Raw genomic sequence first — 27999 nt, forward strand, 5'->3', positions numbered from 1 at the left:
GTTCTGCCTCCTCTGTTATGTGTTAATGGTGCCCTTCTTTTAGATCTACTAATAAAAGAAACTTAAACCTCAATGTGAAAGTCCTTGTAAAGTTACAAATCAAACACATTTGTTCTGGTTCTCCCTAATATACAAGACACCGGGGTGGCTGCTGCATCGGGGGTAAGTGTCAGACCTTTGCCAGGGAGCTTACCAGCTCAGCTGCAAGGCCTGTCTGTATTCAGGATCACCGCCTCTACCTACAGGGCAGAGCTGGAAAGGAGTGTTTTACATAGCAAAAGTTCTCCTAAATGAGAAGGGAAGAGGTGGGGAAACTTCAGACAAATTAGAGATAATGGAGAATATGACATCTGGAATATGGATAGAATGATTCATAATCTGTATCACACTTTGATCATCTCTTTAATGTAACTTTTGAATCAACCCAATGGAATAAATTCATACACAGTTTCTCTCCCTGCAAGTGAATTATCCACGCTTGTTCACAGGTCTATGGAAAACTCTCAGTTACAGCCTGTAATTCTCTATACTGCCATTTTACAAAGTAGGAAAAGAGGGATGAATCTGATTTTCCCAAACTGTCCAGGGTGTCACCTACATACCGTGCAGACAGCCCAGTCCTCAAGGCACTAGAGTCCTGTTATCTTTTCATAGAGGTGATAAGTGCGTGTAGATTGTTAGAGTCTGGGCATTTTTGTAGAAAATGCGGTTCACATCACATCTTGAGAAGTCTCCCAGCTTCATATTTCCTACGGTTTCTGTGAGCAATTGCCTATTGGGAAAATTAATGAAAGAAAAATCTATAGGTGAGTGGGAAGTATGGGCTGATTTCTGGAGAAAAGTACAGTGGAAAAAACAGTAAGGCTGAATTTAGACAGATCTAGAAAATATAAAAATGATGCCAACTCTTTCTTTCCTATTGCCAAGACAGTGTGATTTTATAAATAGAAAGAGTGAGGGTCTCTGTAAGTCATTAAGAGGTGGTAGTTTGGCTCACCTAATCTTGTCTTTATGTGCTTTTGTGCAAAAGAAAGGACTGTTTGTCCCCTGTGAACACCACAGAGGTCAACTCTGCTTGTCACTAAGTGCACTCAAAAGGTGAAGTCTCAAGCTAACTTCTTCAGACAGACAGGATCTTGCTGCGGAGATCCTTGGAGCTTCTGAGGGCTGACAGGTTTCCATATGGTGTCCCCTTTGGAGCAGATAAAACAGGGGTGGTCTCAGTTTTTGTATTAATGGATGGGAGATCAAGTTTGACCCCTAATGATGTTCCAAACCCTCAGGAAAGGTTAAAGTACAGGTGCTGGTGTTCTGGGATGATGGGGCTTGAGTCTGGTGTTAAGCCCTTCTGCGTGTGTCAAACGATGTGGCAGCCCTGGGGACGTGCTGTTCATGTGTTTGGGTATGAAGTGGTATATGTTCCCAAGGACCAGCCAGGCAAAAGCAGCTGGCCACTTGAAACAGGCTTTAGGGCCAAATCCAACCCATCGGTCCTCATTTGAGCCATGCTGGTGAAGGTGGTGTGAGGTCATAGACCTGGTGTCTCTCTGAGATGGAAAGGATGTGCCCATCTGGGCCATGAAATGAGCTGCTGGAGGCAGAATCCAGTTCCCACATATGCTGTGCTTTTCTTAGGGTGGCGGAAGGAATAAAAACTTTCAAAAATGGGACAGAAAGATAAAAAAAAGAAATTATTTTTGTAGTTGGGAAAAGGCAGAGAAAGTACGAGAGAGACCTTGAATAGATCTTTATTTTTGCTGCCAGTGGTCCCAGGATGAAGGCAGGATCCTTATATATACCCATCTGGTTTCTACCACAGGATACAACAGTCGACAGGTTTCCACCAGGAGGGTTAGATTCTGTTAAAGCAGCATTTTCTCATGGAAAATATTTTCTGCTGGAACATTTTGGGCTAACTTTCGGCATGAACATGAAAGGCTCTGACAGGCATGCTACAGTTAGTTCATCCATTAACAGCACAGAGGCTCTGGAGGGGCAGGAGGGGGCTAAAGGCCCAGCCCCTACCTCTCTGTGGTGATGCTGAACATGGGCTGCCCTGTCTGCAGCTCTGGCCACCTCAAATCGCTGCGGTGGTGAAAGCCTTGGGTGCTTGCAGGCAGCGTGGGGCTTGGCTGAGTGGCGATGGTGCATCTGCCCACGCAGGGCCTGCTCCCCGCGGCTGAACCGGCCGTATGCTGACTTTCAGCCTTATTTTAATCCGATTGATGGAGTGGCCAGAGATGCTGATGGGATTAGAGCTCAGCAGAATGACGAAGCACTTCGGATTTGCCTTCGTGCAGATCCCTGCAGCACACCAAAGGGAAATGGCTGCTTCTGATTTACAAGCTGCAAGAACGTTGCACTGAGGTGGAGTGTTTTCCCCACAGTCTGTAGCCACAGCTTGGCCTGACGTGTTTTTGATGGTGTCTAATATGTTGTGCGTGGTCTCAGGCATTGGGACATCACTGTGGAGCCAGCGGGTGCTGGGCTCTGCTTCCCACGAGGTGACCTGGCAGGTGGCAGCTCTGTGGGCACCTCTCTTCTCTCCCCCAGTCAGATGAGAATGGACATAATAGCTCTTGGGGCTGCCCAGCTTCGAGGGGATGACAGTCTGGGCTCCTTGGCAGGTATAAATCACCCAGTGCTCACTGACAGCAAGGTAGATTTGCACCATTTATGAATTTCATTCATTGCACTTAAAAAGACTCCTTTTTTTTTTTTTCCCCACGTCAAAAAAGAAAAGGAAAATTAAAGCAAAGCATTTCTACACCTCCTGATTGCTTTGTTTACAGGAACAGGGTCTCTAAATGCTCCAGGCTGAAGCACCGGTGCTGCTAATAGAGTAAATTGCGCGTACATAGCAGCAGTCATCCCTGCCGCTTTCACAGGAACCGAGTGCTTCCTCCTGAGTGAGCCTCCGATTTTAAGCCCTGAAAGAGCAGCTTGACACTCTGTGACCTGCCTGGTAATGTTCCTAATCCACCTCTTTATAAATACACGTTCCCGAGGGGGGCGGTGGGGCAGCGGGGGAGGACAGCGAGCGCGGCAGGCAGCATCTCGCAGCCTCGCCGTGTGCTGTGCTTGCGGGAAGCTGATGAAGGTGGTCACAGGCTAAGTGGATTAAACCCGGGGAATGTCAGCTCAAAAATAGCAGCCGCAGCCTGACACAAAGATCTTGAGAAGTGAGAGGATTTGCTGGTGAGCAGCGCCAGGCCCCCAGAGGAAGCGAGGGAGGGTCCGGTCTCGCCGGAATTTCCTATGTTGGCTGTGGACATGGTCTGGAGATGCCCGGGGGATTCTCGGGGTATGGCTCTGCCTGGCTCCAAGCCCTGCAGCTTACACGCACCGTGCAAGATGCAGTTGATGAAGAAAAACCGAGACAATGGCCTCCAGGGGTGGCTGCCAGGGTCGGGTGCTCCCTCGCCCTGTCCTGGTTTGAGCCCACCAGGTATCTGGGCTTGTTTGGGCATGGCAATGCCTGACACCAAACCCTCTTCCAGAAGGATAACAACACCTGGAGTTAAAAATAAGATGGAGACACGTTAATTAAAAAAACCCAAAAACCAAAAAACAACCATTACAATAAGGAAGAGTTAAAAGTAGGATTTAAAAACACAATTAAAGTATTAAGAATTAGCCTCCCCTCCTTGTGCCTCCTAAAGTTTTTATTCCTTCTTTTCTTCATGCAGAGAATGATTTTCTTCATGACAGTGGCTGGTTTTACCTACTGTCTTGTGCAGTGAGAGAGCATCTCCAGGCTTTGTTAATCACAGCAATACCCAAGCTAATGACAGTTCGTGCTCCTCTATAATAGCTGACATTTTTTGACTGTTCCTTTTCTCTTCATCCCATTTATTTGCTTCACATAGAGTGGTGTTAAGCTTGTCTTTAAAAAGTAGTTGCCCTTGTAATCTAAAGTGTGTGTGGATTGACTGTTGGATAACTCAAATGCAGCTGCACGGTCTTTTGACCAAATAGTAAAAAAATGCTTACTCTTTGACCCAGTATACTCATGTTAATGATTTTAAGTTTGAAGCTACTAAGTAGGGAAGATGGACAAATTCAAGCATGATGTGAGGGGTAGTGACTCTTTCAAACTCAATATCATTACGATAATAAGCATATCTTGCTTTATATAATTTTCCTAGATTTAAGTACACAAAGGAAGCCCTGTTGTGTTTCACACACACAGGTTCTGAGCTAGAAAATGGCATCTCTGATCCCACGTCTCTCTTTCGGCCCTTGGGAAAAGTTAGCTTTTTCTTTTTGTCGTAATACTGCAGGAGTTAACAGCTTAGGGGGATGGAAACAGGTCTGGAAGTCTCTGGGAAGATAATACTTGGGAAGACAGGTTTAAGCTAAATAAGAAAGCAGATTTCATCAGCCTTCTTGGAAACAACCTGTCCAGAGACTTGTGATCCATTTCTAAATTTGGCCTTTGCGTTTTCCACATACAGGAAGTGATGAAAAAGGCAGCAGTATTCCCTGGTGAGTTTGGACACGCACATCAGGGGCTGAATGCCTTTGTTTGTTTAGGACTGCGGTAAGTTGGGTGTTGTAAACATGACTCATGACGAGTTTAATTAAGACAAAAAACATGGGAAATGCAGAAGAAGGTCATGCATCTTTCTCTGCAGCTTTGGCAGCTGAAGGTTTTTCTGAGAGATTTGAATGTGCTGCACCAGTGCAAATATAAATACAGGTTTTACACTGATTTTCTCTTTCCCAAAATTATTTTTACCCTTGTTTTTTGGATGGTGCTAAAATAGGCTGAATAGAAGAAACCTGACCTAATGCATAAGCACATTAACTTGTGGCAAGCCAAACTGCAGCTGATGAAAATAAAAGATGTGGTGAGCATGTGATAAAAGTCCTAGTCAATTTGGTCCTGCCCCAACAATGAAAAATTTACTCCTGGATAAATATGACTAAATGTATTAGACCCTCAAATACACACTTGTCAATGCAGAACCTGCCTATTTTTCAGATTTTCCAATACACATTTGGTGTTCAGATGAGCCCACTGGCTGATGGAGCGAGAATTTGTTCCAGACTAAGCTTCGCCTCTCTGCAGATGTTGTGTGGAGCCTCAGATTTTGGTTCAGACAAGTTTCTTCCTGAACCAGCTTATATGGAGAACAAAATAGTCCTTATGGGTTGAGAGCTATAGGCACAGTGTTCTTGAAAAGATGGTGCTGATACCTTTTTTGCAGAGTGGACAACAAATTCAGGTGGTGGGCATTGACCTAAAGTTTTGTTCATGGGCGGCACTTCTGAGAACTTCTGACCTGTTTGAAAATCTCAGTGATGCCCAGTCACAGCATAGTGCTTAATGCCTTACAAATAACAACATGGGATGAACTTAATCTGCCTTAACGTTGGCCACTTGAAAGCTGAGCATCCAGTTAAGAAAAGTACTGTGGAAAAAGGAGTCTGTTGGACTCTTCCTGTTAATAAAGTGAGAAAAAAAGAGGCAGTAGGAATATCTGCAGTAGATGCCTATTTCTAACCAGTGAAGCCAGACAAGGGAGCCCTGGTGATTAGCTGAGACTGGCAACCTAACTAACTTCATTAAATTAAATTAATCCCAGCCTCAGAGACAGGAGTACTTGTGCCAAAACACTCCTTCACATGCAGGGCTTGTAAAAGCACGCTTCTTCAGGACTTTAGACAAGTTTATACCAAATTTCAAAAGTCTATTATCAAATAAAATTCTCTTGAGAGTTTTGAAGTCCAAGAAGAGCAGATTCATACTGGTGTGGGCAAAACCCTCTAGGCATGTGAAATAGATTAGCTGGGAAAGAGCTTTTAAAAATGTAAGATTTTTAGGTTAACACAGCCTCTCAATTTTCCCCAGAACTTGTGGTCTTAAATCCTCCAGAAGCATTTGAAAACTCCCTGGCCAAATTAAAAAGATTAAATTTATGAAACTGGAAAAGTGAAATTTGGATTTTGAAGAAAGTTTAAGTCACAGGACTTGCAGAATCTATGCCAGGATTCAGAAGTATTTTAAAATGCATCTAGATGAAAATTTCCAAATAATTACACAAATAATGCCGATATATCTTTGAAAATCTACCCCCCAATATCTGCCCTTTCTCATTCCCTTTAATACAAAGCAGCAAAAAATCAAGTAATTTCAGATTGTCTGCTGACGTCTGTGATTAAAACATCTCATTCTCATAAAGCAAGTATTTATGTTTGAGTGAAGGTTCTGCGTAGCTTACTGTCTAAAATGTATGTTTTAGATCATCCTGGTTATGTGTATGGATGGATTTATCAGAGATTTCTCAATTAAATCACTACTTTCCCCTTCCCTTCCCCTTCCCCTTCTCTTCCCCATGAAAAAGTTTTGGCATTCATATTAAGTGTGTTTGCAAACCAGAAATTCATGCGCAGTGTGAATTTCTGGAGAATGTAATGGTGGGCAATTTTATCACCATTTCAAAAGCCTGAGTGCTCTGTTTTTTGGGGACGAGCCTGGAAAGGCCAATTATTTGCAGGGACAGAAAAACCTTGCAGGCATGGCAAAGGAAGCCCCACTCCACTGTGCAGAACTCCTGTAAAAGCATTAAGGCTCCAAAAATCAGCGATGAGGAAAGGCCCTTCCTCTGGGAGCACCACAGGCGGCAAGAGGGAATGCTCCCAGCCATTGCAAAATGTGGGTACCCGTCAGTAATACCCTCCAGTCACCCCTGTTGCAGGCTGTTGCATTGGGAATGCTGCACCGGGATTAAACAACACTCTGGAATGGATTAACCAAGGCATGGCTGCAGCCCTGTGCAGGTCCCTTGGCTGGGTTGGTGCTCCTGCCCTTTGTGCACCACGGCTCTACAGCAGCTCTTGCCAGCCTGGCTTTGCTCCCTGGGCACAGCATTTTGGCACCAATAAAGATCTGTGGAGCTGGGTGGCTTTGTCGAAGTCCTGTGTCCCTATCTAGCTTGGGATGTGTGGCAGGAAGCCCAGCATCCTGCAGGGTCCTGTCTGAGCAGCCTGGCTGCAGCAAGTGAGCTGCCCAGCACTGACTCATTAGTCTAATCAACTTGAGTGTCCTATGCATTCCTGTCAAAGCTCCTTCAAAACCCAGAGTTAAAGGACAGATGAGCCCTGTAATGAAAGGGGAAGTATCATGTTTTACTACCAGATTTGAGGAAAGTCCTATTCATAGCTCTTCTGAGACTATAATGGCTTCTGAAACATATCTTGTCTTGAAAGCTGAACCAAGGATGCAAGTCAGAATGACGCAACTTCTGTGGAATCTGCATTTGCAAAGGCAGAAGGCGGAAATGTGTATAATCACAAAAAGAGAAAAAAAAAGGTGTTCAAATACCAAGGCAAGAATGCAGAAGTAGGATTTGGTTTCACCCCTTAATTTTTATTTTTTAAAGTGACTATGTGTTGGGTTTTGTTTCTTTGTTTGGTTTTTTATTTTAGTAGGGTAGGCCTTTTAAGGATAAGAAGAAATTTTGGATGATCAAAAGAAGCAATTCTCAGATCAGAGTGGTGCCACCAGTAGGTCTGGTCAGGTTGGTCTGCTCTCATATGCATTTCAGTCAAGTGGAATGGTAATAACTAATGAAGAAAGGACTCTGAGGCTCCTACTGAGTCAGCTGAGGCAAAACTCCACTTTTCCATAAGGAAATTTTACCTGAGTAAGAGCTCAACATAGACTGTAAAATCTGGTCATGAAATCCACAGCTAAGCTGGTAAGAAACCAAAATCCTTCAGACAGACAATTAAAATAGGATTTCCAACCTCCATAGTTATTCACATCCTACTAATGAGCTGTGGCATCTGTGGCAGAATTGTTAAAGGGGTATTGATCTCCTGCAAAATTTGGTGGGTAATAGTGATTTGCAGACACAGAGAGAATATTGAATCCTCCTCCCTTGTTATTTCCCAGTGGGCTGATCAGTCAGGGAGTACTGGAAATGCAGATGGCATTTCCATTTCTCCTTTTCATCCATCAAGTGGTTATTTGATGGTCCATCCAATCAGTATGACTGGTTTTTTTTCCTCTCCCTTTTCACAAAAAATGTTATTGAATGTTGGTATTTGACACAGCCATATATTATGAAGCAAAGGTTTAATGAAGAGAGCTAGATATAAACAGGCTCTTGATCCTGAGTAGAATGAAAGCAATTTCTTTTTTGGTAGTCTTAAAAATAGCCAGGGCTGTTAAACATATTTGTATTTCAATACATATTTTTCCTGCTCTTTTAAATGCCACTGCCTCCTTTACTGAGAGTGTTACAACCTGCATCTGCAGGCAGGACTGGGTGGCAGTTTTCCAAGAAGAACAGTCAGGAGCACACCTGTACCACATTTCCCCGTGGGAGTTAGATATGGCCTTACCAGCTGATGGCACATTCAGCCAGAGCAAGGTGCAAACCCCAGGGTACCATTTCAGATCCAGCATTTCTACCCGACCCATCAGGGTCAGACCCTCCCAGAAGACTCCCATGGGATGATCTCACACACATCTTAGAAGAAAAAGAAGTTGTGTTGTCTTGAGGGAAAACCACTGCTGTCTTTTTGTGAGGGCTGCTTGTGACATTACAATCTGGAACAGGGAACTGGATTCAGTGAGCTTGTGTTGTATGCCTGACCTCTTCCCCTTCTTTGGAAAAGCTACCCAAATTTGGCCACACAATAAATGTCTATTAAAAAAATCCATCCCTACATGATTCATGGAGACTTCTGACTCCAGAGCAGGGTTTGAGCAGTAAAGATGAAGCACGAGACCATGTGCTAGAGAAGAAAAGAAGATATTGAATAGCTGCTCATTAATCAAGTGCTGGAAAGAGAGTGAGAGGGGTACAGAGGTAAAAAGTAGCAGGCAATTCTTACAATTAAAGGCTGTTTCAGGATGCAAATGTAGAGAGGGTGGTGGGGGAGTGAAGTGATATTACACAAGCAACCTTGATTTACACATGCCTCACTTCTGGAGTGCTCAACTTGGTAATTCTGCTGCTGCTCTATGGGCACAAGAGTGTTTTTTTTTCTGTTGTATAGAGCATTTTGCTGCCTTTCAGCTCCCTGTACTTTTCTGGCTTTAAAAGATGTGGAATATTTGTGACTGCCTTGTGCTGCGATGATGTGATTGCAGAGCTCTTTTCAGCTCAGTGGAAGAAATGAAAGCTTGGGCTCACTGCAAGCAGTTGCTAAGAAAGCAAGCAAGCCTATTTTAAGCTGTTCCACAGAAGCACAGACTGCCTTGATTGGTTATTGATTCCAGTTTCATTTTGGAGAAAGCACATTTTTAGCCACAAACATGTGCAGCCACATGTTGAGCTGCAAGTATGAAAACTGTAAGGCTCTGCTGTGGGCTGCACTGAGCCCAAGCATCCAAAAAGCTGAGGACCCACATTTCCCACTCTAGCAAATGGCACCAGTCTCTTGAGAAAAGTTTTCTTGGCTCCTTCAGCTATACTGAGCTTTGGATTCAATTCAGTTAGGAGTCGGTTGTGACTTGGATCTTGCAGGCTGTCCCTAGACTGTCAGATGAAACAAAGCCTCGGACTGTTTTGAGCATTGGAGCGTGACTGTCTATTCTGCAAAATTCTTGGGCTGGTCCAGGGAGTGGTGGAGTCTGCATGAATTACTGCCCTCCCCAGCAGTGCCAAGACTGGGGAGTGCAAGCCTTTAAGAAGGTGCTACAGAAGGCCCTTCTGTGCAGGATGGCTTTGGTCTCAGACAACGTGCATGGGCATGTTCAGTGTTCTAGGAAGTGGTAGGTACACTCAGATGTATGTGTGTATATATAAACATGGGCAGCCATGCTTCCCAGAAACACACAGCCAGGTGATGCCTTACAAACCTGTGTGGATTTCGGTAGGTGTATGAAGGGAGCAAACTTGTACGTGCTACCTCGGGGCACATGGAAAGAAGAGATGTTGGGGCTGCTTTTACCCCAGCTAAGCCAAAATGGAAGTTTTGTGGCAATTCAGCATAAGCCAAGGGCAGGAAGAATTTGGGTACAGAACAGGAACAAGCCTGCGGACACTGGGCTTTTGATATACCCTTTCTTCAGAGCTGTGCCAGTTCAGTCATTAGTTGAGAATAAATAACAACAAAGTACCTCCCTGAATCAATGTTTGTAGGAACAGAGCCCAAGGTCAGGCACATTTAAAAAGGGCACTTTTTCCCCTGAAGAAAGCCAGAGTCTGTGAAAATGAACAAGGGAAAGACTTGGAAACTGTTAGCTATTTCCTGAAGGCTTTTCTCATTCCTTCTCGTGCAAGTTAACGTGTGCTTTGCCTGGATGGAAGTGGGTATTTCTTTTTTTTCCAAAGTACTGGAGATGTCTTATTTTCCTTTTGTAGGAAGGTTCCAGACCCTGCAAACTTCCCCGTTTCATGGCCTGAAAGAACTGAAATGTGGTCACTTGTGTGGGCTGCAGAAGTCATCTGCAGAGGATGTTTGAGACAGACACCCCACAACAATGAGAGAAGAGAAAGGAGTCCTCTTAGTGCCTGTTGGCACTGGACTGCTACTGAAACAGTTGTTTCTGAAATTCCTGTGCTGACCTGTGGATCTATAATTCTGATAATCCATTTGTCATCAGCAGGACTCTGGCCAAAGTCTGCAGTGACCGTTGTCTGGCCTAAAGATCCAGGTATTCCTTTTAAAGTTGGCAGGAAAAGGGGCAAGTTATTGCTAGAAATTTTTCCTATCTAGGACTGAGATATGGTCTAAATGCACATCTTGATTCATATTTCACCATTGCAAAACCAGTCCCATCTCTCATTACTGTTTCCTTAATATTTGAGCAGTTGATCAATCTTCCTCTGTGGTTCAATGAATATTTAATCATGTATATAAAATCAAACAATTTCAAAATGAGAGATTTGGAGCCATTCTCCCCAGCCACAGCACACAGCTGTGTAATGACCAGTGGAGACTTCAGAGCTGTGTCAAGCCTCTGCTCTGACTCAACTCAAAAGTTTGAGCCTGGACTTCTCCACACTTGTTGTAGGGTCCCAAGCAAAGGGAGATCTTTTCTTGGTCTAGCCTTGTGGTTTCAGTCCAACCAGCTGCATTTTGATGACTGTTTCTAGGTCAGGATTTAAACCTGGCCTCCCAGGTGACAGGCTAGTTTGGAGCCCTGGGCTCAGTGCTGTTCCCCAGGATAGCAGATTTGGCTTGGAGAGAGTTAGTTGAAATGACCAAAGCAGAGCTGGGAACTGAGAAGTATTGCTGGGTTTGCAGACATCTGCTCTTTCCTAGTCCTTGGAAGGGCAAAGAGTATATCTGGCGTGCTCAGCTCCCCTCCAGCCTCTTATGGGGGTAGTCTGGTTTCTGGGCTGAGGACTGAGAATTCTCTAGGCAGCAGTGGGATGAGGAAGAGCAGGGGATTGCAATGCTAACATGGACATGAGGGCTTGTTTCTTGGTGTCTGGCCTTGGTATCATGTTAGTTAATACTAGACTCAAACACATCGGTGTTCTGGGGTCCTCTTTTCCTTGAAGAAGCAAGAGGATAGATTTTATATCAGAAATATGATGCCATTTAGTAATGAGATGGAACAGCTTGCTTGCACCATGCTGATCACCATAAATAAAGAAATTCAGACCTCTGTTTTTGTTTTGAATGTACCATAAATCTGACTCCTATAAGTGCTTCTTTTTTTGATACACTTTATGCAAGGCGCTCAAAATGAGGAAAACAGGATCAAATTTAACATCTCATGTTTCTCACTACTTCTCTAGCAGAAAATAAATTTCCAAAAGTAAGCTGAGACCACATCAAAATCATATCATACCATGTCCATTTCTGCTTAATGAGGCATCTTTGTATAGATCAGTTAGCACAAACACTTATTCGTTCATCCTTTCGCTAACCACTCAACCACAAAAATATAACAGACCTTTAAATGGTGCAGGAGGAGAGATGGGCAGGTTATCCAGGCTGGAGATAGGGCCAGTAATTCCACAGTGTAACAGGAAGGCTCTCAAACACCATATGAATTAATTGAGGCTGAACTGGAAGATATGGGTTTTGCTAAGGTTAATAACAGCTGACAGCTTGATCTATTCCTGCAGTTTACTGTACTAGCATCAGTCCCAGGCTCTGCTTGCCTCCTCTGTCTGTCTAAAAATGGTGATGAGAGAGTTGAGTGCCCATGGGTAAGAAGCAGGGGGCAATGCCAACAAGGCAGGTATCCTGGTGGGAGTCTGTTACAGACCACCTGACCAGGGCGAAGAGGCAGGGGAAATATTCTGTGAACAGGGGGGAGAAGTCTCACAATCTCTGGCCTTTGTTCTTGTGGAGGACTTCAACTTATCAGACATCTGCTGGAAATACAACACAGCAGACAGAAACAGTCCAGGAGGTTCCTGGAGTATGTGGAAGATAACTTGGTGACACAGCTGGTGAGTGAGCCAACAAGGAGAGGTGTCCCACTGCCCTGCTCTTTGTGAAAAGGGAAGGGCTGGTGGGTGATGTCATGGTCAGAGGCAGCCTTGGAAACAGTGACCATGAAATGACACAGGTTTTGGTTCTTGGGGAAGTAAGGAGGGGGGGTCAGCAGAACTGCAGCCCTGGACTTCTGGAGGGCTGACTTTGGCCTGTTTAGGACACTGGTTGAGAGAGTCCCTTGGGAGACAGTCCTGAAGGGTGAAGGGGTCCAGATAGATTGGACATTCTTCAAGAAGGAAATCTTAAAAGTAGGGAGCAGGTTGTCCCTATATGCTGAAAGATGAGTTGGTGGGGAAGAAGAAGCCTCAATGAACAGAGAGCTTTGGCTGAAAGTCAGGAAAAAATGAGGCGTTTATGACCTTTGGAAGAACGGGCAGGCAACTCAGGAGGAGTACAAGGTTGTCGTGAGGTTATTCAGGGAGAAAGTTAGAAGGGCTAAAGCCAAACTAGAACTTAATTTGGCTCTGACATAAAAGCAATAAAAAATATTTCTATCAATGCATCAGCAACACAAGGAGGACTAAGGAGAATCTCCATCCTCGTGGAGGATGGCTCATGTCTTGGACGGGTGCACTGTTTGCTGGGTAAAAACCAGTTGGATGACTGGACCCAGAGAGTGGTAGATGGGATAAATCCCACTGGTGGCCAGTCACAAGTGGTGTCCCCACGGCTCAGTTTTGAGGCCAGTCCTGTTTAATACCTTTATCAACAATTTAGAAGAGGGGATTGAGTGCACCCTCAGTCAGTTTGTGGAGGACACCAAGTTGGGTGTGAATATTGATCTGCTGGAAGGCGGGAAGGCTCTGCAGAGGTATCTGGACAGGCTGGATTGATGGGCTGAGGCCAGTTGTGTGAGGTTCAACGAGGCCAAGTGCTCAGTCCTGCACTTGGGTCACAACAATCCCCTGTATCACTACAAACTCAGGGAGGAGTGGCTGGAAAGATGCCTGGCAGAAAAGGACCTGGGACTGCTGGTTGACAATGGCTGAACATGAGGCAGAGTGTGCTCAGGTGGCCAAAAACACCAATGGCATCCTGGCCTGTATCAGCAATAGTGTGGCCAGCAGGACCAGGGCAGTGACTGTCCCCTGTACTTGGCACTGGTGAGGCCACACCTCAAATCCTGTGTCCAGTTCTGGGTCCCTCGCTACAAGGAAGACATTGAGGTGCTGGGGCGTGTCCAGAGAAGGGCGACAGAGCTGGGGAGGGTCTGGAGCACAAATCCTATGCAGAGCGGCTGAGGGAGTTGGGGTTGCTTAGCCTAGAGAAAAGGAGGCTCAGGGGAGACCTTATCACTCTCTATGACTATCTGAAGTTGTAGTGAATGGTGGTTTGGTCTCTTCTCTCCAGGCGATAGAAGAGCAAACAGCCTCAAGTTGTGCCAGCGTAGGTTTTGATTGGATATTAGGAAAAAATTATACACTGAAATGTTATCAAGCATTGGAACAAGCTGTGAAGGGAAGTGGTGGACTCACCATCCCTGGAGGTATTTAAAGGAGGTGTAGATGTGGCAGTTAGGGATGCAGTTTAGTGGTGGCCTTGGCAGTGCTGGGTTAATGGCTGGACTCGATGATCTTAAAGGTACTTTCCAACCTAAATGATTCTATGATTCTAAATATCCAATGCTGGATTTAGCCTCTGCACAGAGTTGGGAAGTACCATCATTTTTATGTTGCTTCCCAGCCCTGGTCCCCACTGCTGGGTCTGCCCAGGCACAGGGCTGGGACATCTCCACCTGGCTCCCCATGGTCCCTCATCCCTGCTGTTAGAAGCACAGGGCTGATGCTGATGGTGGAGCTAATGGGGCGTGAGTGAATATTGACGTTGGTCATGTGGATATTATAGCTCGTGAGTATGTTTGTCAGCTGTTTCTATGACCTGGAGTTAGACTCTATCTACAGGGGTCTAGTAGGAGACTTTTCATGCTGTATTTATTCTTGGGGAAAAGACATTGAAACAACATGACCTGAAACAGACAAGCGAATCTGAAAACTGTGGAGTAAATTACCACAGGGAAAAGGCATTCTCGGCTGAGTGCCTGTCTGGTAATGATGCTTTCTTGCTCTTCTGTTTGTTCTAACCTAGTGTTTCTTTGCAGGTAGCATAAGGCCAGTGGCAAAAGCATCTCACAAGTGCCCATTGGCTCCAGATGTGGATTTCACAGTTGCTATCACTGGCAGTTATCACCTTGCAGCTTAATGAGGCACAAGCCAGAGCATCCTGAAGTCTCCGGTGATGTGTATGTTTGCAATGCATTTTGAAGGCCACATCTTGAACTCTGGGTGAGGGTTGAAGGTGCGCACCAACCCTGCCAGGTGGAACCTGAAAAGTGATCCTTATGATTGCTGTCCCTATAGGAGCCACCAGACTGTCAGACTGGAGAGGGAAGGACAGGAAGGTACAGGCTGAGGGCAGCGCTTATATGGGCACCGTTCCTCTTCAGTGCCAGGGTTGGGCCTCTTTATCTAGGACAGCATATGTGCCAGGATAGCCATACAGGAGGAGTCAGACCTCCAAAGCTGAGGCAGAAATAAGGATTTTATTGTGAAATAGACCTAAGCATAGTCATGTGTGGCTGGTAATATGCAGAAGATGCTCTTGTTGGAAATCTCATCTATTTGGGTTGTAGTTTCTAAAACACAATTGCAGTTAAAAGGTTCAGCAGCGGTGTTGCAAAGGTGTGGAAAGCTTAGGTAATTATGTAGGCTTTGTCATGTCACTCATTGGCAATCCAATAAGTCTGAGGTTCTCCTTACCAGCCATGGAAAGCAAGGCTCATTTAACTGAGTTTACCTTAGAATGTGATGGCTTTCTCTCTGGAAGCATCTCTTTCCCCTTCTCAATTAGAAAAATATCCTGGAAACTACTTGCTCTGACCTGGACATGTTTCCTATAAATGTCTAAGTGGGACCAGATGATTCCTACCACCCATGTAGAAAGGAGACCTCCAATTTGAGCTAAAATAGGAGCAGTGGATGCTGGTCCTTGGCTTGTTCTGTTGATCCTGCCATGGAGCTGGTCTTGGCTTTCCAAATTGCAGCAGAAGTGCAACTGGCAACAACTCAGTGATTTTTCTTTATTACTTTACACCAGCTTGTGCTAAGCAGAAACTGCTGATGTTAAGAGATATTGTGGTTGCCTTGTACAGGTATTTTTTACTCTTGAAGACTGGTAGGCAGAAGTTTAATCTCTCTCCTATAATTATTTGCTTCCTCTGTTGTATACCAAATTGAGTTGGCTTGCTTCTCTTTGAGTCTGCACAATGTTAGGATACAGGGGCAGCAGTACAGAGTTCTGTGCTTTTGCTGTCCTGCCTCTTTTCCTACTAGTTTCAGCACTATTTCAGCTCCATGCTTGCCCCTGCATGCTCATTCTGATCTGGGACCCCTGCCAGCTGCTACAGCCATGTCCTAATGCCAGCTGGGATGTGTAGGTGCTGCAGTGAAAGGATGATGCTCATAGTATGAGACATTTATTTTTGACATTTTACAGACGATGAAAGCAACTTCTAAACAACTTCTCTGTGAGCTCTCAGCCTCTTCAGGAGCATGCTGTTAATGGGCTTACTCCCAAAGGCAAAGATCTATCCCGTCTCCCATTTTCTTGGATTTTGGGATCCCATGGATTTCTGTGAGATGTGTGGGCACTCGACACTTCAGATTAACAAGCTCTCTTTCTGCCACAGCAGATATTTGCCAGCACCCTCTGTGCCCACATGGGAAGAGCTGCTTCCAGAATTCACGCTCTTAAAAGTCTCAACCCTGTGCTGGGAGCTCCTGCAACTGGATCAGGCTTTGCATTTATTTATGGACTAAAAGTATAGTTGATTTTAGTCAGATCCTCTATGAGCAAGAAGAAAAACAAAGCTGAACATCTCCTCCCAATGTTACCAACTGGTCCTATTGTACAGTGGTTTTGTCAGCAAGTTATTTAAGATCTTAATCCCTTTCAGCTATTAGGGGGAGCTCCGAGGTAGAGTGAGACTGGAAAGAGGAGTGATTTTCACTTGGATTTTCATCTTTTCTCTAGTGCTGTAACCTGATGCAGAGGCAATGGCATTTCACAATGTGTACTCCATTCACAGCTACCTGCTTAAAATGAGGAAGGTGGAGGAGTAAGAAGAAAAGACTCCTTTAAATCTGTAGAGGAACTCTGGTGCCTGTAAGGGCTATTTAAAGAAGTAAACCCACTTTATCTTGTTAATCTATTTCTGCATTGTAATTTATGCTGCCATTCACACAGTGTCAGAAAGCTATTGTAAAACCTTGTATAAACCCACCCTGTAGACTTGAGGGGCTCGAGTCCATGGCTCTGCCAGCCCTAGCATATTGGTGATAGGATAATAGAAGGTTTCACTCTTAGAAGCTTTTTTGGAGGGGTTAATGCACAAGAGGAAGAATGGTAATTATTCCCAACAGACCACCTACTTTGCTGCTAGCAATAGGCAATCTCTAGTGTGTGCATCCTGGTAGAGGTGAGTTCTGAGAAGAGATGTGAAATACAAGCTAGGAGCTTTTGCAAATGATCTTTGCAAAGCACTTCATGAAATGCCACATCAGTGAGATATCTGAGAAGAAAGCCCAGGCTGGGAAATTGCTTCAGAGCAGCAGCTGGAGGAAAGTTACCATTTCTTTGGGCACTGCCACTCACGAGAAGGAAAGCCAGATGAAAGGTCATTCAGGAGGATAACGTGCTGGGAGCAACAGGGGAATAGACAGAATAATGACATAAAGGAAAGATGCTTGAGGACAGGCTTTGTCTCAGCTAACACTAAACATTTAGTCATCTAGGCTCTCTTTGTGGTCAGCAGAGCATGGCACTTTGAAGCCATGATTCAACTGAACTATTTTGGGCATTACCCTACCTAGGATGAGGTAAATTACACTTTATACATGCCTGTCTCTTCCTCTTGGTACTGAGAGAGGTTCAGGCACGTAGCCTAGATACAGACATCTGTATTTTAGACACATCAGGGGAGGCGAGACAAATCCTCCTTTGCACGTGGAGTGAGACAGAGAGAGGGCATGGATGGCCACACGGCATCCTGTGAATCTGGACAGCATCCAGTCACCCTCTGCCCTTGTCTTCAGGAGAGATGAGGAAGCAGAACGAGAGAGGATGGAAATGAAAAAAGGGAGAGAGAGGAAAGCGAATGGGGAACTCCATTTCAGCCATGTTGTTTCATCTCTCATTAAATGTCCTGCAAGGAATATGAGAGATGTAGGCTGAGGAGAGTAGCACAATAAATTAGAAATGGGAAAATGTGTGCTACAAGTTTTGCTAAGATGTGAGCTTCTTCATGAATAACCAACATTATTATAACTATCAACTAAAAAAGGAACAGTGACATTTTATTATTATAATTTTGATCTAAAATTGCATTCCAAAATCTTTATGGACTATCTTCAGCTTGCTGATATGTATATTTTGCACTGAAAATCAGGTTTTGCATGAGTGGAAAAAAAGAAAGCTTTTGTGATGACTGCAGCACAAATTTCTGTGAATGGTTCTTTAAGCTGCATTGCCAGAAATGTCATGAATCTGCTCAGAACTCCAAGGAAGGGAAGTGGTTTGAAATTCCTAACACTGCTCTTTCAGCCAGAATAGCCATTTTGGGTGTACTTCACATGAAGCATGGCTTCAGGGCTTGATATGTCTTCATGCTGGGCCCTGTATTGTGCCAAGGAAATTCTCAGTGTTTAACAAATAATAATAGAAATAAGCTGTGTAAGCATATGTGAATCTTCATGTTATAATTTCACGTGTAGAAAAATGATCTCATAGGCACATAGGAAATAGAGCAGATGGTAAAATGTGTGTTGGACTACACTCAGGCTGGATACTAAGTCTCCTAGACAATAAAAGCACAAATGCTGGACGGTCCCCTCCAGCCATGCACATGAAGTACTGCCTCGTGAACTGAGATAGCGGAGCAGAGATCAAAACAGATTAAGAGGCCACCTTTGATGTGTTGTTTTCTCCTATTACTGCAAGTTGCAGTACTGTGATCTGTCATTCCCTGTGTGGATATTCAAAGGTGTGTGCACATGGACAGCCCTCAGCTGGGTAACTGGGAGGTGGGTACCCAGCTGCATTATTCCAATTTTGAACATGTGCAATTCCACCCGTTTCAGAGGTGTTTCACCTGCAGTAAAACTGCCTCAGCAAGGTGGTTCTTGTCGAAGTCTTATAGCTTAAACCTGCTTTTTTCCTCCAGAGATCATTCTTGCTGGAGGTAGATGAATCCTAGTCCACACTCCTGTTTCAAGGCATGAATTTCTCTTGGGCACTAGGGCCAAGCTGCAGCCCTGAGCAATAACAAGGTAAGCTGGGAAAATCAGGAATAACCATGAACTGAGTGAGTTCAAAATTTCTGCTGGAAGAGGAAAACTGAGAAATGAGGCCATGTCAGATTTCAAGGAAGTTTTCCTCTGTATACTAGCAAAACAGATACCAGCAGAGAGCTATAAAAGCAAACCACAATGAACAAAGCCTCTTCCCAACATATGTCTCACCAGAAAGTTTGTAGGCAAACAAAAGCCGCACATGCCAGGTCTGTTATAAGAGTAAGCTGAGCTGAAAGGTTCCTTCAGTTATATCAATGTAAATATTCTAAGCGCAGATCTGGCCAGTTAGTAGCCCCTGACTGATGTACAATATTAGATTCATGCTGACCTCAGGAAAAAAATTATCTCTTGCTGTTGTGTCAGTTTTTATTCTCCTCTCAATGGCAGTGGCTTTGGCACAGCTACCTAGGATTTCATGGTAGAATTTAGGGAAATTGTGCCATGAAATTGGAGGAAATATGATTTAAAAATCGAAGGAAAGGCAGTGCAAATTTTATATTGGGATGCTGAGATATCAGTGCTGAGATTCACTGGAGTAATATGATCTATGGTTTGGGTGTTGGGATTTTTGGTTTGTTTGTTTGGGTTTGTTTGCTGGGTTTTGTTTGTTTGCATTTTTGTTTGTTGTTGTTGTGGGGTTTTTTTAATGAACAGTTAATCCATTAGTAGACCAATAAGTTAGTTTAAAGCACTGAACCTTGGAAGACAGAGTCTGGATCCTGTCTTTTCTGTTCACCCTAGTGTATATCTTGGGGAAATGCCTTTGCACCTCTCTTTTCTCAAAAGTAATCCAGAAATAATTGTGTGTGCTTATATGATTTATTTATTCAGACCATACCCAGCACCCAGAGTCCATGGAAGAGCCCTGGAATCAGAAATTGCAACCTACTTTGAAGTAAGCCACACAGAGGTTTTAACTGGTGGAGGTCAGTGGGAGATAGGGATAGAGGGAGAAGGTGGGAGGTGCTGTCTTGAGAAGAAACTGTGTTTGTGATCTCTATAACTTGCCTTCTTTACAACCGGAGGGGGATTTTCCTAATAGAAAACCTGTGAGCTATATGAGGAGGGTAATCCACTCGACCCTTGCCCTCTCCTAAGCCTTTAAGTCATCATAACATTTCATTTCTTACCAGCTGCAGGACCACTTCTTGGGATTTATTTTGATTGCAACGCAAAGACGGCATTGCTTAGCCAGGAGGAAGGCCAGAACAGGGGTGTTGGAGCAGGGTACGTGAGTGGGGACATAGCAATCATATTTGAAGAGAGTGAGAGCTGGTGGCAGCGAGGAAGACGAACAGGTTGTGTTTGTGCAAGTGACCTTATTTATTTCAGCGTGCTGAGGAGGGGCCAAATGTACTGCATTGAAGGAAGTCAGTCCACACACATATGGGAGCGGGTCCAGCACTACGTGGCTGGCACAAGCCCAGGCGCTGCTTTGCAGGGTGACAGCTTGGGGTTCTCAGGGCAGCTGCTGTCCTCAGCACTGGCTTTTGAGAGCTCTCTGCATTGCAGGCTGTGCTGAAATGGGCAGGGTGGTTATTCAGAGCTGGCGGGAAGGGCATTCTGCTCTGGCATCCCCCGACCCTGCGGCAGGCACCAGCAGGGGGGGAGGACCCACAGCCCCCATGGCACTGAACAGACCCCTGCGAGCAACTGATTCAAAATCATAATTTGTTACTTCAGCATTTGGCCACTGAATGGCTCATGGACCAATCCTGACATTATTTCTTTTTAATGCTGTATTTGCTATCCTCTGAATATTTTGGGTGGGTAATTATCCAGTGTGTACTGTGTGCTGCAAAGCCCAGGAATATTTGCTTTGGCTTTTCTTCCTGGTTAGTTAGGGTGTGCGGTTGCTGGCCTAGATCTCACGGCATTGTTTCCGAGTATGTAAATGAAATTTTTATACAAGAGAATAATGAATACAGACCAGAGAATAAGGCACATCCTGTGGCAATTTCACAAAGGCAATTTTTCTTCCTAAAACCCATAAGGGGCTCAGCAGCTGTGATTATTTACACATGTACTTAATGGTTGTGCACATATGACTGATACAGGATAACAGACACCTAGTAACCAGAGATGGCTGCGTTTGGTGGGTACCTTGAATCATCCCTGGTTTTGTCTGCTTTCTTTCCCTTTCTCCTTCCTGTTTGACTATAGAGGCGCTTCTAAGGATGAGGAAGAAAACCGCATGAAACCAAAGGCTGGGTGTAACCAGCTTCAAATGCAGACAAGAGTCAGCATGTACCTTCATGTGTTAACTGTTTCCATCTTTCAGCATATCACATGGATGGGGTGGCATTTTAAAGCACACAGAGGATTGCTGCCACACATGCAGCAATGTGTGCACACACATACACACCCCTTGGTGTACACATACTTTGCACTGCACCCAGTTCGGCTGTGGTGCCAGCAGCAGCCCAGCTGTGGTGAAGAAAGCTCAGCCTGAATGTTCCCTCATCTCACCATAAGAATTTTACGCCCTGTGCCAAGACCCACTTTGCCACAGCTGAAATGTTACCTGAATTGGCTGTTTTAAAGAGTTTATCTGCATTAGGTGTCAGTCAGAGTGATTATTCTGCTCCTTGCAAAAGCTAAAGAGTTTGCTTTTTCCAAATCTTTGAATATGGTCTTGTGGCTATGTTAAGGCACACATAACTTCAAGACATTGAAACTTTGGTATCAAATGTCACAAATATATGTCCAAGCTCCAAGTGTGATCATGGTACTCAGACAGCAGCTGTTGCTAAAGAGTTCAATCCATCAGTTCTCATCCCACAAACAAATTGCGGGCAAATGTTCCTGAGGGTCTTTTAAAAGTAAAAGAGGTCATATATAAGAAAGAAATTATTTTGAATGCATCAAGGAAATAATCTTGGTAAAACACTGGAAACCACAAATTCCACTGACACCAGATTTTATTATTTGAAGGCGATTTTGTTTACTGCCTGTGCAAGTCCAGACCTTGCCTTGGGTACACAGTGGGGACTTGCTACAAGAGGACATGAGTGGAGATGAGGAGGTAGGGATGGATGTTATTTGCAAGCTACCAAGCTCACTGCTTGTGAGAGAATGTCAAAATCGTCTGACAAAGACGATTTTGTGGGGTTTAAAGGCAAGGCTTGCTTGTCATCCACACACCAAGGGAGCTCTGATAGGAGAATATCTCGTGCCATGATCCCATCTAATCTTGAGAAGCAGTACAAGCCAGCAGGAGTGATGCCTTCAGTAGCTGCCTGGTCAGCCACAATGCTCCTTTCCAAAACTGCACCCCCTTCCTGAGATTAGGATAGATGCTGGTGTGAGCCCCCCCATATCACAGGCTGCCAGTTGCTCAGAAATCCCTGCTCTGAATGGGTGAATGGGTGGTTTCATGGTGGGTTGAAAGTACAGCCCTGTCCTCAGTGTAACCTTTAAACTTGATTAAAAAGCTTCCAGGGCCAGGCAGCCTGGGCTGCATCCTTTGTTCAAGTCTGGCAGTGGCTCTTGCATTCCCTAATCCCTGTTAACATCACTGCTTGTCAAAGAAGATTTGTGCCTTTCCTGGAAGATGGACGCCTATTTTGTACCAGCCGGGGAAGAAGGAGACGCCTCATCAGCTGGTGCCGGGAACAGTGAGTAGCAGACAAGAAAGGCATCCTGTTTTCTGGGGAGAAGGAGCCGGAGGTGGGTGAGCATCTGGCTCTGACTATTAACTCTGGCTGCTAGTGGTGCTCCTGTGTTTTCAGGATGCAACACAATCCTCTATTTTAACTAAGCATAATCTGTCAACCTTTCCTGGCAGTGTTTGTGGCCAAGGTACCAACGTAGTATCCTGGCCAAACTGCAGGACAGATTATGCTCTGCTGACCTATATTCCCCTAAAGTCATTTTCAATTAGTGTAGTAGTTAGTCCCCCTTTGTGCACCAATAAATTTCTCCCTGCCATAATGTTGAGCTGAAACTCCAGAGGCCATACTCTCTTGGGGGCATTTTTCTGCCTCTTCCGAGCAGACAGAGAACAGGTCTGGATACCCATTGCTGCTCAGGCAGATGTCTCTGCTGCTAAGCCTGAGCCCAGACCCTAGTTCTTCTCAGCCATGTCAACTCATGTCTCACCTCCCTATTAGGGGGTCCTTCCTGGGATGTGGAAGAGCCTTCTCTGGCTCAGTCATGGCAGGAACTTGGTACCACATGCTGGGAGAAGGTCTCAGCTCCTATGTTATCAGGATGCCTTTGATGTGGGGCTTTTTTTCTCTCTCCTGCCATTAGCTGCTTCATTTGCTGCAGGGGTGGGGAGATACAGGGACACTGCAGCCTGGTGCCAAGCACTAGTAGAAGGAATCACACCAGGGCTCTGGCTGCTTGCCTGCTAGGGTGACTGAGCTGGCACACGTGGGTTCCCTGGAGGGTCAGGGTTTCTGCTGGCCCAGAGGAAGCAGTGGTCAGCCGGCCTCTGCTGCTGTTTAGTGCATCCTGCACCAGCCTGCCGGCTTCAGAAAAACCACACCATCATCGCTCTGCATTCCTGCCCAGGCTCAGCCTTGCCAGCAAACCCTGAGCAGGTCAGGTGCAAAGACAGCTGTGGCTTACAATGGCACTAAGGAGAAGGATGCTCTGGGTACCCCTCGGGATATGTGTACCAAGTGCTCCCAGGGCAGGTGTCTCCAGCTCAGCACAGGCAGGCTCCTGCTGTCAGCTGGTGACAGCCAGCAAGGTGGCTTTTGCCATCTGGAATTGGCAGCAACTTCTGCTGCAATCTCCATTAGGTGGCTCAGGGAGCCTGGCGAGGGCTACAAAATGTGAGAAAAGGACCCCAAAGGCCACTTGGTCTGTCCCCCTTGGCAAGGCAGGATTACATGTGTTAGTGCATTTAGAGAGTCCTCCTCGGGAATCGCTTCTGTCACTATCCCTTTCCTGGCTACCGCCCATGCAACAGCTGAGAGGCAGCTAATATAATTAGCAAGACTTAATGAGGGACAGTGCTGTTGGTCAGTGCTTTCGGTGGAGCTGCTGAGCTCTGTTTGCATCAGGGCAGAACCCATTCTGTTATCAAACAGCTGTCTTGAAAACTGGATGAGATTTTATCCTTTGCTTTCAGGTTTAATACGAAAAGCTGTGATTCAACTTTGTGCAGAAAGCTGTTCATCAAGCTCCCAGAAAAGCTGCCCCAGCTGGGATCTCTCCCAAGCAAGCGTGAATGGTGCCTTGGGCAGTAGTGGGACAGGAGGACTACAATGGGAGAATTTCTAAATCATTACTATTGTTTATTCACAGACATTGAATATTTTTATGCTCAACAGTTTCTTTGGATCTCTGGTGTTAATGAACTGTATAAAATACATACATCATCCTCCTTCCTTTTCCATGAAAATGTGACATTTTCTCGCCTACAGATTTTGAATTTTACCTTCTTGGTTGCACAATATGAGAAAAATATGGCCTGCATAATGAAAACCAGAAACCTCATGGCTTGAGATGTTCTTCAGTGTGATGAATGGATGTGAAAAATCATTTGTGTTGGAGCCATAGCACTGGTGTTGTGCGTTATTATTGGTACACAAGCAGGCCAGCTGGCGACACAGCTTAAACTATGCTCCAGGTGGAGGAAAAAGCTGAAACAGTGGCATCAAGGGTAGTTGATAGTTCAAAGCAAAACTTCCTTATCTTTACCTTTTCTCGCTTGGTACTTGCTAGGATCTCATTGTGGTTCAACTCTAGTCAGAAACTAAGCCCCACACAGTGAGTCATTCACTTGCTCCCCACTGGGATAGGGAAGAGAATCAGAAGAGTAAAAGTGAGAGAGCTTGTGTGTTGAGATAAAGACAGCTTAACAGGTAAAGCAAAAGCTGCACACACAAGTGAAGCAGGACATGGAATGCATTCACCACTTCCCTCCACTTCAGGCAGGTGTTCAGCCATCCCCAGGAAAGCAGGGCTCTATCATGTGTGATGGTGACTTGGGAAGACAAACACCGTCAGTCCAAATGTCCCTCCCTCTCTCCTTCCCCCAGCTATATAAGCTGAGCATGATGCCATATGGTCTAGGATACTCCTTTGGTCAGCTGGGGTCAGCTGTCTCCGCTGTGCCCTCTCACAACTTCCTGTGCACCCCCAGCCCACTCTCTGCTGGGGTGGGAGGCAGAAAAGGTCCTGCCTCAGTGTCAGCACTGCTCAGCTGTAACAAACACATCCCTGAGTTATCAACACTGTTTTGGTCACAAATTCAAAACACAGCCCCACAGCAGCTACTATGAAGAAAATTAACTATCCTAGCCAAAACCAACACAGACCTTTCTACAGGTTATTTTCCTAGAAGTCCTGTTGGAAGACTTTTGCTCCTAAAGGAACAAGGCTGGAGAAAAGCAACTGCAGCCTGCTACCTCAGCATACCTGTAATACAGCTGGTATTTCTCAAATCTCTTCCAATACTTTTAGTTTTTCTTCGAGGTTGCTTTAAATTACCTGTTTCAAACCACATTGTTTAAATCTAATTTATGGGCGCCAAAGGCACATCTAAGCAATCGCTGTCACCTCTCCTTCCTGGTGCCTAAATTCATAATGCCACTTCATGAGATAAAGTCTCCAGTGTCCATGCTGACCCAAGGTGTTCTTGACACGTAGTACCTGTCCTTGTCCCTGTCCCCATGTGTGGCACTGCAGTCCCCCAGCTCCCTGGCACACTTTGCACAACACTGAATTGAACTGAGGAGCTGATCTGGCTTAAAGAACATCTGCCAAAACCCTTCCCCCTCGTCCTGTTTTTTAATCTGGATCAATTCTCTAGTCTGGCCCTGATGTTAATAGAGCTGACAGGGAAGAAGAAAAGCTGGAGGATGAGGGGTGAAAAGGTGAGAGAGTAAGAAAAATCTTCATCTCGTCCTGTTGCTGTGGTGTCTGTCCCATGAACTCTCTACTGTCAGACACCACACTGGGAGAGGTCACCCCAAACCTTTAAAATTTATTGAGTCTCTGCTTCAGCAGAAGTTACCTCAGGAGAATCTCTGTCAGGCTGTGACTACTGGAGGGATGTCAGGCAGTAGTAAGGAGAATGTGGTGAATGCTTGGGAAAGAATGAAGGAGATGTTGGAAGAAATGGTACTTTACATGAGAAAACCAGTGGGAACAGTCTAAACACCTAAACACCCGCCTTCTTAGGAGATGCACCTGTAGGAGGAAGAACGTACAAGCCATTCAGGGAAGGGTGATCACTGCAGGCTCTGTTGTGCGGTCAGGCACAGTGTCACAGGTGCATCAGCCTATGGGAACAAGACTTGCTTGGGTTTTTTTTTCCTTCAACAAACTGTAATTTTATGTATATACATATGTATTAATACAGGGCAAGCCAAATGTGGCCACAAACACCCTTTTCACATGCTCTCTGCCAAGAAATCCACCCTGAGTTGCACATGAAGCCTTGCCCCTAGGAACTATCTCTGTACAGACAAGCAGTTTACAGCCCATGACCCCAAACCATCTGCAGATGCCATTGTTATTGCCCTCAGTGTTTGCCTGCATCCCAAGGGTATATAAACTTCACTTTCCATCCCCACCCCTGTTTTAAATAGTAATAGGTCATCCCAGAAGCATGTTTACTTACTTGTCATTTTTGGACTTAAATACAGAGCAGCCCAAATCGCTTGAGACTTAAAATTTTCTAATTAACCAGTGGGAAACAGTGGAAGAACTTTGCAAAGTACAATGCACAGCTAAACCAAATGATCACCCTTGAGTTTAGGCACAGGAATGTGGATACCCAGCATTGCCACCCACAAGATTTTTTTTTCTTTATTTCTCCATTTGTGCAGGCTTTAAGAACTTCTGGTAAGTAAGATTTCTTGTAGAAGTTCAGATGTTTTCCTTTATGTAGGCATAACTGCATTGCACTGTGATGGTAGTTATTGGGATAAACTTTTCTAGAAGGAGAGTGAGGAGGAAGAGGACTTTGCTTGTCTTAGGCAAAAGGAGCATCACTGAAGTCAGACAGAGAAATAGAAGGCTACTAATTAATTGGAGGAATTTATCCTACTTAGAGATAATAGCAAAAATACAGCTCAGGGCTTTATCTCAGCCTTGCACTCTTTTCTGCATTTTGTCCAAGTCATTCATGTCTCTTCGGTGATTTCAAACTCTTTAAAAATGTTTGTTTAAAACAGTTTTGTCTGCTCTGATTTTCCTGGACATCATTTCTCTACACAGATGTCTCTGCATTGCTTCTGGTCAGTGGAGAGCTAAGACACCTGTAGCAAGGTGGGAACAGCATCCTGTGCAAGAGCCTCCAGTTGTTGCCCTTTGAGGAGAGTGGAGAGGTAAACCTTCTGGAGATGCATCCAGGACTCATGCAGTGGGAAAACCTCCCAGTCCCTGGCAGAATCAAATTTCTCCAGCTCACCAGTTGCTGAAAATGTACAGAGGGAAAGCTTGTCTTTGTGGGAAAAAATGACAGGGTGTCCCTGAAACCCCACCTACACCACACAGAGATGACTCCTGGTGCTTCAGAGGTGGGCTTGGCAGAGCCCCCAGGTCTGTCCCCAGTGCATGCCTGGGACCCTGTAGGTCTTACCACGCTGCAAAAGGAGACAGATTTTTGATACATTATCTTTTATGTAGAGGTATCTAGAGGTTATGACATGCAATGAACTGACCAGACTGAGTTTCTTGTATTACCTTGGCTGTTATATTATGTAAGGGAGGCAGAGTGTCCTCACATTATTATTATTATTGTAATTAAAGAATATTGTGCTTTTAATTTGTACAGTTCCTTCCTCAGCATTGTTTGATACAAATAGATGATAACAGACTGGTTATTGTGAGTTATTAATAACGTATTGTTTGCTCACCATATGCCTAGGAGACAGAGCAGTAAGTGGGGCTGCTGTGTCCTAGGTGTCCCTCCCTGCACTCACAACTGAGTGGATATCTTTGATCTCTCTTTGCCTCCCGAGATCTCTCTTCAGTTTGGACTTACTGCTTACCATTCCCTTTGCCCCCACCCCTGGTTACCTCTATGTTTGAGGGATTCTGGAGAAAACAAGAACAGTTTGTTCTGCCTTTGCCAATACCTCTTGCATTTGTATGGAGTGGATGCTCTGGTCTGTTTTTAATTTCCATGATTCTACAGTGCTTTTGAGTCCAAAGTGCTAAATATAGATCTAACCCATAATAGCCAGCCTCTTTTTCATTTCTGTCTTACAATGTTATTTTCTGCTTTTATCGTTTAAGCCTAATGGATTTACATTATTAGGAGCTC

The 27999-nt window shown here is 44.9% G+C and overlaps 2 long non-coding RNA genes across 3 annotated transcripts in view; one reads left to right on the forward strand and one right to left on the reverse strand.

Moving 5' to 3' along the window:
* Positions 1–396: 396 nt before the first annotated feature.
* The window catches only part of LOC116439798, a 62202-nt gene continuing 34599 nt past the window's right edge, over positions 397–27999 (reverse strand). For both annotated transcript variants that reach the window (XR_004238282.1, XR_004238281.1), the window contains one exon: positions 397–3514. This is a non-coding gene — a long non-coding RNA (uncharacterized LOC116439798). The remainder of the gene's footprint in view (positions 3515–27999) is intronic.
* LOC116439797 lies at positions 18200–27930 on the forward strand. Its single transcript, XR_004238280.1, has 5 exons — positions 18200–18743; positions 19599–19662; positions 21702–22436; positions 23851–26573; positions 26949–27930. It is a non-coding gene; the product is annotated as an uncharacterized LOC116439797 (long non-coding RNA).

The sequence above is a fragment of the Corvus moneduloides genome, chromosome 2 (assembly GCF_009650955.1).
Source record: "Corvus moneduloides isolate bCorMon1 chromosome 2, bCorMon1.pri, whole genome shotgun sequence".
NCBI lineage: Eukaryota > Metazoa > Chordata > Aves > Passeriformes > Corvidae > Corvus > Corvus moneduloides.